At 35.9% G+C, this 18,571-nt stretch overlaps 1 protein-coding gene across 1 annotated transcript in view; it reads left to right on the top strand.

Moving 5' to 3' along the window:
- SPAG16 (sperm associated antigen 16) overlaps positions 1-18,571 on the top strand; it is an 891,247-nt gene that overhangs the window by 474,673 nt on the left and 398,003 nt on the right. The window lies entirely within an intron of this gene.

Raw genomic sequence — 18,571 nt, 5'->3', positions numbered from 1 at the left:
TACCTGTCATCCATGTATTTTTGGATGAATATCACATCTGTTAGGTATACAGATAGGATGCAGAGAGCTATCAACTATCCTGATTGCTTCAGCTGCTATGAAATTACAAAGTATCATTCAGACTTCTGATCACTTTAATTATTGAAACAATGCCCAGCTTCCACATATGATTGATATTGGCTCCTAAAAACTTAGGTAAACAATTGTCCCTAGCCACTGTAATTTATTTTGTAAGAGAAAGATGGACTCACTTTAAGGTTGGACACTATTGCTTTGGGGTCATGTGTAAAACAAGTAGCTTAAACAGGCTTTCTCCATTCTTCCCTAAATCGTGAGTAATATATTTAGAAGAGAAGGCAAATAAGGCGCTTGCAAAAATGTCAACAGGTTTTCTGGGAGGCTTCACTGAGAGGGTGTGCTCCGTCCTATGCATAAGTTGATCATCTCCTAAGGCAGGTGCCACTTATTATGCTGTTTTCTCTCAGCACTAAACTCACAATTCTATAACTGTTTTTGTGATGCTACAGCTGGAACTTTGCAAACCACATTTTCTGCATTGCCAGCTGGCTCTCTGTTAGGCTTGGGCAATAGGGTGTGCTTGTAGGTGACTGCAAGGCTGGAGGAGGAAGAAGGGACAAGCTTCTTCCTGTCTCCTTCCATGGGCTTCTTCTGGACTTGCATTTCTACGAGCCTCACCCTAGCAACACTTCACCTCAGCTACAGCAGTTTGTTCTCATCACAGCAGCTGACTCCAGTTGGCAGTTTCTCCAACACTTACAGAAACAGCTGCATCGTGCCATCATCAAAGACATTAGCTGGACAAACAGGTGCCCCTTTCTCAGCGGTGCGTGTTCCCAGCTCTGCATGGCCCTTTTTCCAAGCTGAGGAACACCAATACCAGCAGACAAGTGCTCCCTCCTCACGGGCTGAGTTTCAGTTCTGCAGCCACCTCTCTTAAAGGTTCTAAGTTTCAATAATTCCACCTTATTCCCTTTGTTCCCTCAGTCCTATGGGTGGTAGCTCTTTCCTGCAGTGGCTTTCTCCATGATACTTTCAAGTTCTCTTTTTCCCTGTTTAGTCATCTGGTTAACTTTATGCATAACTAACAATCCCATAGTATAATGAATTGTTACTGTTAAAATGATAGGTTCTGTCTCCTGACTGGACCTCGACAGATACAGGGCATTAGTGGGTAAATATCATAATCCACCTGAGTTATGAAGATACAGCTAAATAATGTTTAACGTACTCTGTATGAGAAAACATGGCTCTGAATAATACATTTTAAACCAGTTTGTATCCAGAATAGTACAATTTAAGATATGTTTTAATTCTTGAGTGGGCACCATTTGTTTTTCTGGAATAATCAATCATATGTATTTCTTAATTATTTTTCCTTTTTTTTTTGGTGAGGAAGATTGTCCCTGAGCTAACATCTGTTGCCAGTCTTCCTCTTTCTGTTTGAGGAAGGTTGTCACTGAGCTAAAATCCTTGCCAGTCTTCCCCTATTTTTGTATGTGGGACACCACCTCAGCATGGCCTGATGAACGGCGTGCAGGTCCACGCCCCAGGATCTGAACCCAAGAACCCCAGGCCACCAAAGCAGAGGACGTGAACCTAATCACTATGCAACCCGGCTGGCCCCCTGTAATTCTTAATTTTCTTATGTGTCTGTATTATGCAGCCTGACTTCATAAATATTTATTATAATAACTTACTGGAATTTTCAAAAATCACTCTATTGAAGTATGATTGACATACAAAAAACTATACATATTTAATGTATATAACTTGATGAGTTTGAGGATAAGTATACACCCATTAAACCATTACCATTCTATTACATAAACATATCCATCACCTCCAAAAGTTCCCCCCTACCCTTGTTATTTATTATTATTATTTGTGATAAGAACACTTAATATAAGATCTAGCCTCTTAGAAAATTTTTAAGTATAGAATACAGTGATGTTAACTATAGATACTGTATATTATACAGTAGATCTGTAGGACTTATTCATCTTAAATAACTAAAAATTTTACACCAGTATCTAATCTTAATTCTTATCACCTTTGGGTTAGATGAGCATCCTAAGAGAAGAGCACAATCTTCTATTGGTCACAGCCCCTTCTAAAATATAATGTATCTTCAAATCTCTTAATAATTCAGAATGTTTAAACTAAACTGTAGTTAAAAAACTGATTCCCAATAAACTCAGCCCTATTAGAATAATTTCAAACGCTTTGACTTTTCTCCCTGCTCTTGATATCTAAATACTGTCTTCCAGTTGATGCCCAGTAGATAGTGGTACAACAGATCAAAATTGCTCTGACTTATACCAAAAGTATTTACATCTCACATTTTCCCTCAATGTCCAGAGCTCACCTTCATCAGCAAATGCAAACAATTGTGCCAGTTTTGCAGTTGAGATAGTGGACAAATATTGACAAATAAGGGAGAAATTGATTGTTTCTATTGTGGCTATTGACGCATCTGTCAGAGTCATATCCAAAGCACTGAGCTGTAATTTACGATTACTCATAGATCAATACTTTGTAGATATGTCTAAACTAGTATTCTGCTTTAAAATTTCATAGGTTATTGGATCTGGCATAATGATTTAAGGGGAGAGGTTGTTTCCTTTGGTAAGATAGTGGTAGAAGTGGAGTATTCTGGGTCATATACTCTTATCCTGATGCCATATAGTTCTTAACAAAACAAAAAAACAAACCTTACGTTGATAGACTTACTGTTCACCAGAGAAGGAGTTTAGAATATATTCTTCTCTTTGACAGGCTGCTCTTCCCTTTGAGCCCCTGGCTCAGCTTGAATATCCTTTAGTTGATGTCGTATCCCTCGTCCTGCAACTGTTCCTCAATTGGGCATTACCCGCCAAGACCATGCAATTAGCTCCTCGCCAGAAAGTTGAGTGACTGGAAATCAAAATTAATGTAAAAAATCCAGATCAAGAGCCACATTAACTAACAGCTAGTAAGAATCTCTAGACAGCATATGTGGCACTCTTAGTCTGGATGTGCTGACACTCTACAAGGTTTCTTTTTTTAGGTGAAAGCAGATTTTTCTTTTTTATTAGGTTAAGCAGAGTTTTATAAATTGTTATAAAGCTCTTTAGTATATTCAAGCTCTTTAGTATAGTTTAGTATTTCATTTTATTGTTAACCAACTGGTTGCAATCTTCTATATTTTACAATCCATTAGATCTTACAATCTGTTATCTTTCCTTTTTTTCTGCAAGGTCTCTATGAATAATTGACAGTAGTACTTAGATGATCTTCTGAATGATATTTATATGAAGTGAAAATTTATATGTTTCAATTAGTGATCATTGATTTCTACCTTAATTTTCAAATATGTTTATTAAGAACCAATCGTAAGGCACACATGCACACTGACATACATACAGACACACACATACAAACACACACACACACATACACACACAATTGCATCCTAAGCAGAGAATTCTTGGCACATGGCAATTTGGTGCATGAAAGATAAAGAGAAAATCAATAGGTATCTATGAATGAAATGCTCTCCTTGCTCCTATCCACATCAGAACTATGATTTAATTGTTCTGTCTTATCCTACATGAATCTATAAAGTGATTAAAATGGGATAGGAAAATCAGAAAAGATCTCAGTCAGCTATAAAAACGTGTATTTCTTTAGAGCTCAAGATTACCAATAAGTATTTATGAGATGACTTAACAGTATTAGGCTGTGTTACAGGCAAAAAATTCTAAGACCTCATTACCACCTTCAATGAGATTACAAATAATTTAAAAACACAACAATTTTGAATCAATCAGAGAATATGCAATGCATCTGCAATTTATAATATCAGGGTATTTTGAACGACTCCTAGTTGCTTTTCTTCCAAGATAGCTGAGTATTTGGCTGAGAGGCTATACCACTTAGTCACTCTGATATTTGGAAAGCAGACCGTGTGCCTGCTTAGCTTGTAGCTTGAGGGGAAAGCATTAGAAATAGCCAAAACATTACTAGGAGTAGCTGCCCTCCTTGGGATGACAAGATATTGTACAGGCAAAATTTGAGTGGTTTATAACAAAGGTGGAAGGAAATAGAGAGGCTTGTAGAATTCAGTAGCTTCTGGACCCCAAATAGTGGGAGACAAATCTACTGCCCTTATATTCAAATGTATTGTTTCAGATGCCCTCAACATTAAGTTAAATGAGAAAAATAAATCAGATTTAAGAACTATGTTTAGAAAAGTAATTTGTGATTACTGCTGCATTGCACTGACTGGAAGCAAATATATTGGAAACCTCATAAGTTTTTGAGAGAATTGTATTGACAAGGAAATTGTGAGCCTATCCTTAATAACTCCCTGACTCTTCAAAATGTAAAACAGTCCTCAGGGCCCAAAATCTACATCCAAAGGAAGTGGACTTCTAGTGTTTTACAGTTAAAAATGGAGGCACAGACCACAGCACCCCCTTCAGATGTGGTCATAGAGGATAATGGACAAGGAAAAACCTGCCATGGAACAAGGTCAGAGGCCTCAAAGAACCATGGGCAAAGGAGCTCCTCTTAGGGAGAGAGGCCTGATCCAATCAGTGCCATGGCCAAGTTCCTCATGATGCCTGCCCAGCATTCTATCACTATTTGGACTAGTGACTGTTGTGTGTTTCCTTGTTTCCCATTTTTCTACTTTCTGTATTGGAGTTTACAGTGCGGTTATTCTGGCCTTGCCTCACCATTGCACATTGTGTTTGTGGTGGTGGGGAAGGCAGAAAACTTGTCTTTTATTTGGTTGATCACCAGAACAGGAGACACCTCTGAATAGAGTGGAGCAGGTTGTGCATGATGCAGACATCACGGACTGCGAGATCCATATGGTAAATGAGTGGTACTTTATGTTGTCTCCTTTCGGGAGGGCAGTCAGTGAATACATGTGGGAGGAAGGATGGAACAGATATTTTCTGGACAAAAGGCCAAACTGGCAGAGACAGCTAGCTGTTCACCAGAATCTACTCTCTCCTTCCATATTAGGTGGTTATGTGACTATCTAAATGGTATTTCCCAAGCTCCCTATGGTTATGTCACCAAATTCTCCATAACAAAATATTAGTTGAAGTGGTGTGTGCCATTTCTGTGTTCTATCTCTCTTGTGGTGGGATGGGATATCAATGACAATGACCAGAGTAATCTTAGAAACCAATTATTGAAAATGATAGAGTGATCATCAGCCTTCTTGAAGGAAAGCCAGTCCTATTCCCTACCTCCATTTAGCAACAGTCTCTTGACTCTTCAGCAATGAGAAACAAACTTCTATTTTGTTTGAGACATTATATTTCCAGTCTATTAGTTACAGTACTTTAGCCTACCCAGTCCAATATAGATACTCCGTGAATATTGCTCAGGTATGTTTTCCCCTCATGACATATTAATAAGGCAACGAAGACAAGCCCTGCGATGTTCTAACATTATTTGGATAAGGTAGTAATAGAGATTCGGTGTGATAATAAATGGCTATTCAATTCTCTCTGCTTTTTTCCCCTGCACCTTCTCAATTCTCATTCTTAATATCTGTGCCATACTGTTGGAACCTATAAAATCCTACTTGCCAGTAGCAATAGCTGTAAGTCGAATAATTGGTTTGCATTAAAGTTAATGCTTGTAAAAGTAGCTGTAAATTATAAGAAAATTTGCAACTATAATATATTAGTGTCTCTGTTAGCAGAAAGCTGATTCAATAATAATGATCTCATTTAAACAATTTAAAAAACTGAGAATCTCAATTTTTTAGTAGCATTCACTATATTTACTGATGAAAATCACTTTCGATGATTGCAGTCAAGCTGATGGAATACAAACAGTACCTTTCACGTAGTAGACCTTACAGGTTTGTTTTTTCAAAATTTATTTCTAGATCCATCAAATAGGCATTGAGCACTTACTCCATTATATGTAAGAAGTTCTTTAAGAAGAATTCTAGCCACTAAGCTGTAGCAGCGAACAAAGCAGACAAAAACTCCTGTCCTCATGTGAATGGCATTCTATTGAGAGGCAGAAAATAAGTTAAATAAAACAAAAATAATAACTAATTTGGTATAGTATCTGGGGTGTTAAATTTGGCAGAGAAAAATAAACTATGAAAGGTGGAAAGGAATGGTGGGCCTTGGAAAGAATTGCAATTTTGAACAGGATGGTCAGGGAAATTCTCACTATAAAGTTGACGTTTGGGAAATCTGAAATAGGTGAGGCAACAAGCTGAGAAGATATCAAAGGAGAAGACCATTCCAGGCTCTTCTGGTTGTGAGCTCCTATGAGGTGGTAGCAGGACTCATGTGACTAAGGAATGGCAAGGAGGCCAGTGTAACTGGAGTAGTGTGAGCAAATGAGTGACTGGTAGAGGTAAGGCAGTTATATGAGTGTGAGCAGATACCACAGGGCCTTGTACACCATTGAATGACTTTGACCTTTATTCTCAGTGAGGTGGGAAACCACTGGAGGGTCTTGAGCAGAAGAGTCATGTAGTCAGTTTTACGCTTTAATAAGGTGATTCTGGTTACTGGGTTGAGATTAGACTGTGGTAGAGGAGGGGTGGGGAGACAAGGGTAGAGCAGCAAGACCAGCTGGGAAGCTATTTCAACAAGCCACGCAAGAGACAGTGAAGGTTTGAGCTATGATGGGAAGAGTGAAGATAGTGAGAATTGTTTGCATTCTAGATAGATTTGGAAGATAAAGCCAATAGGAATTGCTGAGGTATTGTGAGTTGTGAGAGAAAGAGAAGACAAATCACCTGTTACATATTGAGATAGCTAAAAAGCAACAGGCTCCTTCTCTTTATAATAGGAGACTAATATGAACTTGATGAGAGACTTTTCCAGCCAGATTCATCAACTGGCATTCCAGAAAAGCTGTAGAATGAGGAATGCCTTCTCATTGTTCATCGAATGGGTGATTTCCACTGAAGAGAACTGAGTGTTCCCTCCTGCCCTCTAGCATTGCTTCCTTCTTAATTTAATAATTCATTTCCTAATCATAACCCCTGGGCTGGATGAGATGAGAGAAACAGAAGGCTATAGATAAAAGGAACAGTTAAAATTGAGAAAAAGGAAATGTGAAATATTAAGATTCTCTTATAGTGAGTTATCTCCTTTTAATGGTATGTACTATTAATTTCTTTTAGTCAAATAATGCACCAAGGTGGACTCTCAAATGGGAGAAATTTATTTCCTTATTATAAAATCAGTAATAATAAGATAGCACCAAATGTGTTACAAAGGTGGAGATTAGTTTTATAATATGAAATATTTCATTAATAATATATTTCATGTTCTTTATGATTCGTTTGTAAAGTTGAATATATCAGAGATGAAGGATATATTGAACAATATTAATGCTTTTAAAGCATAATAATGTAAGAAAAAGTATTAAGACTCAAGGGCATGAATTATCGGTACGTTAATAGCTGTCTTGTGTTGTAAAGACCCCCCGGTTTGCCTTCTTATATTTGAAAAGGTACCCAAGGTATAGGTTAATGGACTACTAAAGCAGTGGTTGAAACATAATTACATTACATTAAAAGAAATGGTAACATACTTAAATTGACCTCTTGTGATCAATTTATCCTGTTCCATGGATAGTAAATCAATTATTACATCTTCCTGGATTTTCATTTATATTCAAGTGAGTAGCTCCCCCTTGAAATATAGGCTTTAAATGATATCTAAATATTATTCAACATAAATACATGGATAAGCACAAAAAATTTTTAAAAAGAAAATAGCAGCTATTTTTGTACTGTCATCTTTCCCCAAAACAGTGCATAATTAATAAGCACTATTCAAGAAATATCCATTTTATGAAGAAAAATATATTAAAGCTAAATTTCACGATTCATTTAGCAAGTTATACCATGATAAAAAAAAATCAAGAAGCTCTCTCATAGCCAGCATGGCTTAGTGTGTATGCATGAAGAATGCTGTGAGCAAGTGTCCACGGCAATAAATTTGATCTGAACATTCTTTTACATCAATATACATGGATCCATCAATAAAAGAATTAGACGTCGTTGAGATTTTAAAATTTAGCCTTATTTGTTTTTAAAACAAATACTATTTCATATAAAGGGATTGTATAATTTGTATCGAACTTGCGCTAAATAAGGTACACTTTCTGTTTGTTATCTCACAAACCAGCTAAACTATATATTAGTAGTAATTTGGGTGAGTATTGATGAAACTAAAGATATTCCAAAATGGGTGAATAGATTTATTTTATAACACGATATATCATTACTCTATTACCACCAATCAAAGCAAGCACTTTAACATATCAAAGATGCAACATCGCTTCTCCACCCCCGTCAAAAAGATGCTGGTCAATAGATGAGTCTTAGTCCTCCTCAAGTCTAATAACTAAAAGAGTTCAATGCATTTCTTCATTAATATATGTTAAAATGATATATAGACATAGTATGCATGAGGTGAAAACTAAAATAACGTGTATTTTTATATCTAAACCTTGATAATGGATATATATGCATGTGTATACCCACTTATTGATGTATATGCATATATTAGTATTAATGCAGTGAGTTTAAATATCAACTCTAAGTTATTTTACAGTGACATAAATATTTGACTGTCTCAAATATTTTAAATATCATTTAATCAAAATTATATTTTATTTATTTATGCTTTATCTATGACTCTAAAATACAACTTGTTTCAAACCATGTATTCAAGGCAGCAAAAACTAAGTATTATTATGCCCCTGAAACTCTGTTATGAAATTACTGTAATAGTTTAAAGAAAACTCCAAGATTTGATTCAATTGTTGTTGAAATGAATTGAATGTTCAAGTACATCAAATCAGAATAAAAGAGGTAAACTGGTTGATATAAAAATAGCAAGCAATACACTTTTAGGTGGAATTAAACTACCTTCTTATATAAAACCGTATTGTTAGTTGGGAAATACTTCCTATTCAGATAACAGAGGTGAATTTGTTTTCTTAAATAAACCGCAAGGGAATAAAATTTCCATGGAAATGTGACATAGTGTTACTTTATACTGTCTGACATGAATTTGTGCCAAGTTCTGACATGTATCAATAAGCAGAACATGTTACTGTGAGTCCTGGGTGGACAATGAGCCAGACTGTCTTCAGTCAAGGAACCCGGAGTGACGACCCTCTGGTATGGCCTTTGGTTGCCTCACATCCTGCAAGGGGTCCTACAGGAAGCAATTCCTCTAGCAGGATTTCACCTTCTAGAAAAGTCATCCATTCTGTTTTGGCCCATAGTTTCTAGAATCATTTGCTAGATTTGACCATAGAATTACCAAAAATTGTGTTCTTATTTAGAAATTGATTAATCATTCATTTATTCAATATTTACCAACTATGCACCAAGTCATATCCTTGGAACTGAAGACACAGCACTGAATTGGATGAACAAAGCCTTCACCCTAGTGGAGTGTACGTTATAGAAGAAGGTACCACCAATTTCCCACATCTTATAAATTGTTAGACGGGCTCTCTGACTTGGCCATTGATCAAAAGATTAATTCTTTACCTCTAGACATGCAAACTGACTATCACTGAGAGTGACTGGCTTTCTGAAAGTGTGAGTGTGTCCTACTTCTCTGTTATTGAAAGAACTAGAACCTTAGGGATAATAAGCCACCAATGAGATAGGCGTTAAAAATGGTGCTGTCTTCTCTTTCCAAAGATAATTTTTTTCATTGGCATTTGGGTTTTATTAAGAGCCTGTAGGTACCCAAACCACCCAATTAAGAGAGTTCAATTTTGGTTAAGTTTCGTTTTGTGTTATTACGTCAGTTTGTTTTTTGTTTTAAGTATGGAAGAATACCATGGATTTTAGAATAATATACATTAGTAAGAAATGATCTAAAATGTTATTCAATAATAGCAATTAGAAATAATTATACTAAAATATGTTGTAGCCCACCCTTATGTTTAAATTTTTTATCTTTGCCTAGTAAAATGCATGCCTAAATTATGTGATTTCCTAAATATACAGACAGATTGAGAGGGACCCAAAAATTGTATTATCTTACTTATGGTAAGAAATGCAGGCATTTAAAAATTAATCTTGAAGATTTAAAATGAGTTAATAATCGTTATTTTATGTCTTATTGTCTGAATACATGTCCAGGTAAAATTTCTTATGCAAAAATTTAAGATTTCAAAATTATGGTCGGAAATTCATGGTGATTATCTAAAAATGCATTTTAAAATGTGAAACAATTTAGCCTAGAAACACAGAACCTTTCTTTATATAATAGCCATAACTACTGTAAAAGAAAGCAGACATTTGATGGTTTTACCTTGATTATCTTTGCCCAGATTTCTGAGAAATTTATGAAAACGTCTGATGCTTTAAGTTTTAGACGTGATGTATGATTTACTTCCTTGTCTATTCCTGTAGCTGTCATGTGGCAAATTAAATGCATTTTTTAGAGAATATTTTCAGCGTCTTCTGAATAAATTTTACTTTACTATTTTACATATGTGAATTAATATATCATAGGTATATGCAAAACTTTAATAATAAATTGTCTTCACCCCAAAGATATTGCCTTCAGCTTAATATTTATATGAACTGTAAATCTCTTACACAAACAACATTAACTAACAAATGTGTTAATTATCTGTGCAGCCATCTCTACTCCTTGCTTTCATTTCCTCCTACTCATTTCTAAGCAGACTATGACACCTTAGACTGAGGCTTTCAATGTTATCTGCACAATAAATTGGCTCTTCATTGTCTGAATATAATGGCTCTTATGATCTAGGTTCATATTCTCACCACTACAATCTACCTAAGAACCCAGTACTCACATTGGGACTGAGGTTCACCGTCCCTTAAGAGGCCATTGGTGTTAATCCCACCAGACTAACAGCTATTTATTTGAATCACCACAATAAAGTCAGTCATCATATTCTCGATATTGTCCGTATATCCACCAATAAGACTTGTTTTCTTACTCATCTCTGATATTCCTTCCACTGTAGGCTTTAGAATTCAATGTCTGTCATTAGCAAAATATTCTGTATCTCCAGTCTCTTCAATGTATTCTTTCATCTTCTTGCTTAAACTGGCTGTCCCTTGAGGAGGTCGAATTCCTTTTCTGATGGAGCCTGCAACACCCTCCCCTTAATCCTCCCCCAAAGATTTACAACTCATAGTGAGTACTCAGCATGTGCACCCTGTCTTTAAGGTGCATACATAAAATTTATTTTAGAGTTTTGCACATATCTATCACATATTAATTCATATATAAAAAATAGTAAATGTTAAATTTGTTTGAAGATGCTTATAGAAATTCCACCTACCACTGGACCTGGAGGTTTGTTCACTAATGTGTTCGCAGAACCCAAACAGAGCTTGGAACATATTGGGAAAGTAGCAAACATTTGTTTAATTAATATGTGGATTAATGACTTCCATTCCCTGCATGCTCACCACTGTCACTTCCAGACCTCTTTTCCTTCCTTCCACCTTCCCCCAAACCGCAGCTTCTTAGAAACACACACTCTGAGACTGTACATTAGCTGCTCCTCCATTTTTAGTCGTATATTGATGGATTTGGTAATGGGAAAATTAGAATGTTCTCTTCTGATTGCTTCTATTTGCTCAGTGAAATAAAAATCCACATCATCAGCTAAGAGGAAAAAGGAGTAAGGAAAGTGTTAGAGATCTGAAGATAGAAGCGAAAGGTATGAAATATTCATCTCATATGGCAGAATGTTAATTGATGGAAGAAATGCAGTAGGATTACGCTTGTGACTTGAGGTTATGAATATAAAGTGAGACCAGACAGCGTGATTCTGTCATGCTTTTTGTCTAGCCATGCTTAGCTTACCACGTGCAGGCATAGAGCAGGCAACTCCCTGGGTGTTGGCTGGGTGGTTCTTCTATTCTGGACTGGCTTGCCTGGGGATGGGTGATTTAAGATGACCTTGCTCAGACATCTGAAGCATCAGCTGGGACAGCTGAGACAGCTGGGGTCACACTCCCTGTGGTCTCTCATGTTCTAGCAGGCTTGCCTAAGCTTTTACACATGATAACAAAAAAGGTCCAGCAGCAAGAAAGAGCAAGCCTTAAGGAACAAGAACTTGTTCAAGCCTACTTGCTATTGTCCCATTGACTAAAACAAGTCACATGGTCAAAACCAGGGTCAGTATGTGTGTGAGACTACCCAACAGTGTGCATATAGGGAGAAGAATAATGCAACCATTTTACAAATAATCCACCCTCTCTCTAACCCCTTATTCCTTTCACATCACCCCTTTGCAAATGTAAATACAGTGTTGTAGTTGTAGTTTAGCTATGTATATTTTTACAGAACTAATGCTTCTTCCATTGACCTAGGTACTTATGATCATTCCTAAAAGAAAATGGAATCTGACTTCTTGTCTCAATTCTTACAAATGGATTATTGGAGAAATTCTTATAAATAGGTTGTTGGTGTGATTTTAGGTTATCTGTGCTTCTCCGCTCAGTAAATTTTAGATGATCTCTATTACTTTTTTATATCTTTTTGTTTTGATTAGTCTAATATTCACAAGTTGAAGAATGATATATTTTCCTGTATTCTTCACATAGATTCCCCCAATGACAATACCTGACCATTGTATATTATCAAAACTAGGAGTGTGACATTGGTATAGTATTATTAACTCAAGCAGAACCCTTAGATTTCACAAGTTTCTACATGCAGTTTTGTGTGTGTATAGTTCTATGAAGTGTTTTCATACGTGTAAATTAGAGTAACCAACGTAACTGACATCATAGTCAGGATATGACTGTTCCGTTACTGTAAAGCAACTCCCTCATGTTACCCCTTAACGATCACACTGTCCCCTCAGCCCTAACCCTTGGCAACCACTGATCTGTTCTCCATCACTATAATTGTCAATTCAATTGTTAGATAAATTGAATCATACAGTGTGTGACCATCTGAGATCCACTCTTTTTTATCCAGCAAAATGCCCTTGATATTCATTCTACTATTTTATGTATCAATAATTCATTCCTTTTTATTATTGAATAAGAGTCCCTTGTGTGGATATACCACTGTTTATCCATTTGCTCCTTGAAGAATATTTTGCTTGTTTCCACCTGGGGATAATACAAATAAAGCTGTAATGAACGCTCACATACAGATTTTTGTATGAACATAAGTCTTCATTTTTGCAGGATATATGCCCACGAGTTCAATTGCTGGGTTTTATGATAAGTATACGTTTAACTTTATAAAAAGCTGTCCAACTATTTTCCAGTGTAACTATACTATTTTATATTCCCACCAGCAATCCATGAGAAATCCAGTTTTTCTTCATCCTTATCAGAATTTGGTGCTACCAGAAGTTTTTAATATCTTAGTCATTCTAATAGATGGGAGATGGTATCTCATCATGGTTTTAATTTGCATTTCTCTAATGGCAAATGATGCTGAACATCTTTTCATGTACTTAGTTGCCATCTGTATATTTTGTTTGGTGAAATTTCTGTTCATGTTCTGGCTCATTTTCTAATTAGATTATTTGTTTTCTTCCTGTTGAGTTTACTTGAAAGTTCTTTATATATTCTGAGTGCACATCCTTTGTTAGAGAGGTTTGTGTGGGGTTTTGGCCCAGAATTTATTATTTTTTAAATAAATTTCCAATTATTCCAGGACGTTGGATCAAAATTCATAAGCAAAAACAAACAGAAAAATCTGATTTTTGGAAAGGCACAAAAGAAATTCAATGGAGGAAAAAAAATCAGTTGACTATACTAATGTGGGTCTGTTTCTGGATTCTCTATTCTGTTCTACTGATCTGTACATTTATTCCTCCACCAATACTATATAGTCTTGATTACTGTAGCTATGTAGGAAATCTTAAAATCAGGTAATGTGATTCCTTATTTTTTTTCTTTTTTGCCGAAATTATTTTGGCTATTCTGTTCCTTTGTCTTGCCAACCCTATTTTTTCGCTTATCTAAAATCACTTTAGCCTGGTTTTCCCAGCCAGTAAATTGCTGTATTCCTTTTCTCATTAATATCAGTAGTTTTTAAATTTCTGATCCTCACTACTGTCTTATTTTTCTTGTTTTTGTTTGTTTCTTTTTTTTTCTTGAGGAAGATTAGCCCCGAGCTAACATCTGCCGCCAATTCTCCTCTTTTTGCAGAGGAAGACTAGCCCTGAGCTAACATCCGTGCCCATCTCCCTCAACTTTATATGTGGGATGCCGCCACAGTGTGGCTTGATAAGCAGTGCATAGGTCTGCACCCGAGATCCAACCCAGAGAACCCTGGGCTGCCAAAGCAGAGCATGCCAACTTAACCAGTACACAACCAGCCCTCTATTCTTGCATTTCATGCTATTTTTCAGAATTAAATCCCCTCTAGACCCTTCCCTAATAATCCACTTATGTTTTTTATTTCCCTCCAAATTTGAAGAATGCCCCTTCCTAAGAAGTCTCCCTGTCTAACCTCAATCTCCAATGGGCACTCTTTTCTTTCCTATTTCCTTTTCCTTGTCAGAGTCAGATTGTGAGTTTTTAAGGCCTTAAGCATGCAAAAAAATACACTTCTTCCATGTATAATTAAAATTAAATTAAATTTTAAATTAAAATTAAAAAATATAATGGAGAAAGGAAAGTCTCCTCAACAAATGGTATTGGGGAACCTGGACAGCCATAAGCAAAAGAAAGAAAGTAGATCATTGTGTACATTGTACACAAAAATTAACTCCATATGGATTAAAGATCTGTGTGTAAGACCTGAAACTATAAAACTCCTAGAAGTAACTATAGGCAGTGTACTCTTTGACATCAGTCTTTTTAGTATCTTTTTTTAAAGATTGTATTTTTTCTTTTTCTCCCCAAAGCCCCCTGGGATATAGTTGTATATTTTTAGTTGTGAGCCCTTCTAGTTGTGGCATGTGGGATGCCACCTCAGCATGGCCTGACAAGTGGTGCTACGTCCGTGCCCAGGATCCCAAATGGGGAAACCCTGGGTTGCTGAAGCAGAGTGTGTGAACCTAACCACTCACCATGGGGCTGGCTCCTGGTATCTTTTTGAATATCATGTTTCCTCAGGCAAGGGAAATAAAGAAAAAGTAAACAAATGGGACTATATCAAACTAAAAAGCTCCTGCACAGCAAAGGAAATCATCAACAAAATGAAAAGACAGCCTACCAATTGGGAGAAAATATTTGCTAACCATATATTGGATAAGCAGTTAATTTCCAAAATACATGAAGAACTCATACAACTCAACAACATAAAAACAAATAACTCAATTAAAAACTTGACAGAATAGACATTTTTCCAAAGAAGATATACAGATAGCCAACAGGCACATGAAAAGATGTTCAACATCACTAATTATTAGGGAAATGCAAATCAAAACCACAATGAGATATCCCCTCACGCCTGTCAGAATGTCTATCATTAAAAAGACAAGAAATAAAAAGTCTTGGAGAGGATGTGGAGAAAAGGGAACATTCATACACTATTAGTGGGAATGTTGGTGCAGGTACTATGGAAAACAGTATAGAGATTCCTCAAAAAATGAAAAATAGAAATACCATATGATCCAGTGATTCCACTTCTGGATATTTATCCAAAGAACACAAAAACACTAATTCGAAAAGATATATGCACCCTATGTTCATTGCAGCATTATTCACTATAGTCAAGCCCTAGACAAACTTAAGTTCCCATCAGTGGTTGAATAGATAAAGAAGATGTGGTGTATATTTACAATGGAATACTACTCAGCCATAAAAAAGATGAAACCTTGCCATTTGCAACTACATGGATGGACCTTGAGGGTATTATCATAAGTGAAATAAGTCAGATGGAGAACGCCAAATACTGTATTATTTCATTCATATGTGTAAGATAAACAAACAAACACGTAAATATGGAAAACAGATTGGTGGTTACCAGAGGGGAAGAGGAGAAAGGGGATTAAAGGGGTAAAGATCACATATGTATAGGGACAGATAAAAACCAGACTATTGGTGGTGAACATGATGAAGTCTATGCTGAAACTGATATATAATAGTGTACATCTGAAATTTACACAATGTTATAAACCAATATGACCTCAATAGAGGCTATGTTTTAAAAGTTAGAAGAAACAATAAAAGATGTGTGTAAGAAAGCCCATCAAAATTTGATTTTTTCCTCCCATGAAACCCCCTTTGATGCTACTCTATTTACTTATACTTTGGTGTATAAAATTCTTTAAAAAATTCTCTCTCTCTCGTATTTTTTTTCCCTTTTTCTCTTTGCCCTTTATCCTCCTCCTCACTGTGGTACAGCTGCTTTGCTGGTTCCTTAGGAACATGCTTCATCTTTCTGTGAGATAATCCAATGCTTGCTTTTATGAATAATGTGTTCTGTGTCATAAAGCATTCATGTGTCTGCTCCAGTTCTCTTTATCTAGTATCTTCTTATTCTCCTTCTGCTACATCATAATCTCCTGTTTTCTCTATCTTTTAAAATACCCTACGTAGCCCCTATTAGTTAACTAATGCCATGTTATCTCACCTTCTGCCTCACATTTTCCCTTAGAATTTATTCTTAAATCTTTACCCTTTTTCAAAATAAACTGTTACTTTCTACATTCTCCCATACCTATTTCTGTTACAGTTGTTCCACAGATTGCAAATAGCTAAATTACTCCTCCACAACTCCTCTCTGTAGGAACATATATATCCTGCGTGCCTGGACTTACACGTTTCCATACAACTTCTTTTCATCCATTATCCTCTGCAAGAGTCTCTTTGGCCTTGTCTTCTCATAGCTATATTGAATGTGAACTAAAGAAATCTGAGCACCTTTTGAAACTTTCTCTCTCCAAATAGTTTACTAATATCTCAAGATAGAGTGATGAGAGGATTCAAATTAGATGACATAGTGCCTACAGTATATCCCTTTTCTGGAGGCTGGGATACCATTCAACTATAACACTCCTTTGTAATGTGCAACTTTTACTCATCCAATATTGGATGAGTGAATTCTCTAGCAAATTAAAATCATTTTGCCAAAATGATCACAATTCTTCACTTTCAAATATGTATTTTTTCACACTGTGAGATCTTTGGAACTCAACCTTCCTTACCAAAGCAAATAAATTGCAACTGCAGGATTGAACGAATATTCTCACTGAATATTTAACTCCAACTATTATTTACCATGCCTACATGTGCCCTTTATTTTGACTGCATTATGAGATGGATGAAAGAAGGTTTGAGTCCAACAAAATTAAAGACACACAGAAACTATGTACAGAGGTGCTGGTGCTTCTATATGCAGGTGAGGAAATGCTAGGCAGCAGATTCAAGTTATTTTCTAAAACTAACATTAATTAAGATGATTTCCTTCTTTCTGCTCCTTTAGCAAATCTCTACTGTGTAACTCTCCCTCACTGAGCACAAGCCTTACATGTGTGAACAAAGTGTAGCCTTTCTTCAGATGACACAAAAATATATGATGTTGGATCAGAAGTAACTGAAGCTTCTTTCGCTGCATATCTCTGTAGTCGGGTGACATGGGCTGGCACAGATTTCTTATTCATGACTTCTACTGATGATGAGGAGGACTTGTCTGGATCGTAAACTGCTAGGAGCCACGAATATATTCTCGCTTGGAATTAATTAGATGAGCTGATCATATTATATCAAAGAAAATTTCCTGCAATAGCGCTCACACACATCAGTGCTTCTTGTTTGGATTCCAGTTCCTATGTCTGGGTAATCTTTGCAAAAGATCTTTATTTTCTTTTATTCTTTTAAGAAAAAAGAAAAACGAGATTTTGAAAAAATCTCACGCTGTTAGGGGAATTTTTTCTTGTCACATAGTCATAGATTTTTTTTTTCTCCCTAACATGTATGTGCTTTTGGAGGACTACATGTGCACAGACACACTCATCTCGTGGTTAAGCTCTTCCCCTTTATCTTTGGTCTGTTTCAGGTGCAACAGGAACACAAGTCACGTAGCCCTTTCGCAATGGCTTCTCCTGTTCAAAAGGTCTCCAGAACATTGTAATAAAGTCAATAGCTTCTAAATTGCCTTTGTACCTTCTCAAGGCATTTTAAAAATACTATTCCGGGCGGCATCTCTTTTGCTTTAGAAATAAGCTGTCTTTCATTTTCTCTTTGGCATAGTCTTCTTTATAATACAATTGGCATAAGTTGATTCATATTTATTGCTAGCAACACTTTTTGTTTGATAACCAAGATTTTTCAAATACAGTCCCCATATTCAAACATACTAAGTGATGGACTCAAATTCTCTTGTTTGAAATTTAGGATTTCATATTTGAGGATGACATGTAAACTCCAAGTAAGTAAGAAAATTGAGGAACATTTTGTAAAATATAAAACTTATTTTCCTTCATATTTACAAAAACCTGTAATATTTAAGATTTGGCTACTAGGATGATACAAAATAAACATTCAAATAGAAATTTCAATTGTAATAAACTGAATTTAAAAGTCATCCTAAGAATAACAGAAAAAGAGTGTACACGAATTCAAAGTTACAATAAT

Source organism: Equus quagga, chromosome 17 (genome assembly GCF_021613505.1).
Source record: "Equus quagga isolate Etosha38 chromosome 17, UCLA_HA_Equagga_1.0, whole genome shotgun sequence".
Taxonomy (NCBI): domain Eukaryota; kingdom Metazoa; phylum Chordata; class Mammalia; order Perissodactyla; family Equidae; genus Equus; species Equus quagga.
Note: the sequence above shows the minus strand (reverse complement) of the source record. Positions and strands in the feature narration are given on the sequence as shown.